General features: G+C 57.6%; 1 non-coding gene across 1 annotated transcript in view; it reads right to left on the bottom strand.

Moving 5' to 3' along the window:
* LOC124764452 overlaps nt 1-555 on the bottom strand; it is a 1,909-nt gene extending 1,354 nt beyond the window's left edge. Inside the window, exon 1 of the ribosomal RNA XR_007012753.1 lies at nt 1-555. This exon is cut by the window's left edge and continues 1,354 nt beyond it. This is a non-coding gene — a ribosomal RNA (small subunit ribosomal RNA).
* Between the last annotated feature and the right edge of the window lie 1,945 nt (nt 556-2,500).

Consider the following 2,500-nt stretch of genomic DNA (forward strand, 5'->3'; position numbering starts at 1 on the left):
CGTTAAAGGATTTAAAGTGTACTCATTCCGATTACGGGGCCTCGGATGAGTCCCGTATCGTTATTTTTCGTCACTACCTCCCCGTGCCGGGAGTGGGTAATTTGCGCGCCTGCTGCCTTCCTTGGATGTGGTAGCCGTTTCTCAGGCTCCCTCTCCGGAATCGAACCCTGATTCCCCGTTACCCGTTACAACCATGGTAGGCGCAGAACCTACCATCGACAGTTGATAAGGCAGACATTTGAAAGATGCGTCGCCGGTACGAGGACCGTGCGATCAGCCCAAAGTTATTCAGAGTCACCAAGGCAAACGGACCGGACGAGCCGACCGATTGGTTTTGATCTAATAAAAGCGTCCCTTCCATCTCTGGTCGGGACTCTGTTTGCATGTATTAGCTCTAGAATTACCACAGTTATCCAAGTAACGTGGGTACGATCTAAGGAACCATAACTGATTTAATGAGCCATTCGCGGTTTCACCTTAATGCGGCTTGTACTGAGACATGCATGGCTTAATCTTTGAGACAAGCATATGACTACTGGCAGGATCAACCAGGGAGCTGCGTCAACTAGAGCTGAGCAGCCGGCCGCCCGGGAGTGTGTCCCGGGGGCCCGCGCGAACACGCAAGCGTCCGCTCAATCATTCTGCAAACAGGAGGAGGCTGAGCTCCCCTGCACAATACACCTCGAAACCCTCTCAGGTCCCGGCGGCGCGCAGCGCCGTCCCAAGTACTTGGTCGGGTTCGAGAGAGGCGCAATCGCCCGGAGTTAGGCGAGTAGACGCTTTCGGTGCGACCACCCGTGCTCCCAACTGAGCTTGCCGCTGCCGACAGAGGCCCGGGAGCGTGCTGTCGTGGCATTGCCGGCGGGAGACAACACGCGCCACCTACGGTGACCGGCAGCTCCAACGCCAGCGCCACAGAAGGACAAAAGCCCCACTTGGGTGCCGAAGCGAACTCTCCCAGCACAGCGCACGCGCCAACACATCCGCACAGCTGCGATACAAACCACCAGCGAGAACCGCTGGGGCGACCGAGCAGCAGACGGCGTCGCGGCGCCGAGCGCCGGGCGGCGGCGCATCCTCAACGCACACAGTCCTCAATCGGACCAGCACACTGAAGATGTCCACCGCGCTTCGCACCGGGCCCGCGAGGACCTACTTTGGCCGCACGGCGCCGCGCGCAGGGTGCGCCGGCGCGCAGCTGCGACGCCTGCCGCGTCCGTCGGCCGGCGCGCCTGCCACTGGCCGCCCCCACCAGCCGGCTGTAGCGCGTGCGCCCACGCACCGCGCGGCCAGCACGCCGGGAGGCGCCCCCTCACCGGCCGGGGACGGTCCCACCCAGCCACCGCCGCGTATCGCTTCACACCCAGATGCCGTTCAGTTTCGTCGGCATGGTGGGTATCGCTGGAACAACCGGTTAGTACCTCAACCTATCGTCGCCATCACCGATTCACCCCTAGCGAGAACAACCGCACCACAACAGGTTACCATTTGTTCATTTGCGTAACTTCACCAGAAAACGCAGGCGTCCATCGCCATTTGCAACTTCAACGATTATTGCATGCCTGTGTCAGGTGTCACGCCACACTACGTCTGCCCACATACACGCAACAAAATGTGCACGCCTAGACAATACGTGGAAGGTGGCCCCCGTACGTATGCGATGTCCATTGCTCGAACGACTGTCAACCGGCCTCTGTAGCATGTCGCAGATATGGAACGCGGTGCACCATGCCATCACGGTGTGTGAGGAGAGACGACTAGGTCCGAATACATCAACAGACAGCTCATGCTGATCGCCATCCACGGCGTCCGTTCCTCCCACACGTCTCTATGGCGTACCACACTGCAATCCAGCTCTCATAGGGAGACGACACGTAGCTGCGTGCACAATATTTGCACTGTATGGTCCGCCGTTTTTGGGCGCAGTCGTTGTGCGGTCACACATGTGCCACGATGTATCATTCAGTACATAAGGACGAATGTGCAGTACAGATTGTGGTTCACGCGTACGACATCAGCGGACAGTTGACACAGGCCGCACCACAACGTAGCCTGAGTACGTCGCATGCGAAGGGCATTGAACATGCAAACTTCTCACCAACCAGCTTGCGAAGGCAGGGGGCAAGGTGGGGACGTGGGGAGGGGCGGCATGTACGTCCTGCTGCCATCCACATTACAGTGTACAGCAGGAGCATGTGGAAAGTGAGCAAGACTTGCAAGGTGTTTAACATGAAGCGATACACAGGGGTGCGGGCAGTGCGAGTAGCGAACTATATTGCGAGGGTTGCGGGTGGGCAACACTACAGTAATTGAACGAGTCGTATAACAATTACAGAGCAGGTTTAGGCGACAACGTGGGTTACGTTAAGGCGACAACATGGGTTAGGTTAAGGCACAACATGGGTTAGGTTAAGGCACAACATGGGTTAGGTTAAGGCACAACATGGGTTAGGTTAAGGCACAACATGGGTTAGGTTAAGGCACAACATGGGTTAGGTTA

The sequence above is a fragment of the Schistocerca piceifrons genome, unplaced genomic scaffold (genome assembly GCF_021461385.2).
Source record: "Schistocerca piceifrons isolate TAMUIC-IGC-003096 unplaced genomic scaffold, iqSchPice1.1 HiC_scaffold_633, whole genome shotgun sequence".
Lineage (NCBI taxonomy): Eukaryota > Metazoa > Arthropoda > Insecta > Orthoptera > Acrididae > Schistocerca > Schistocerca piceifrons.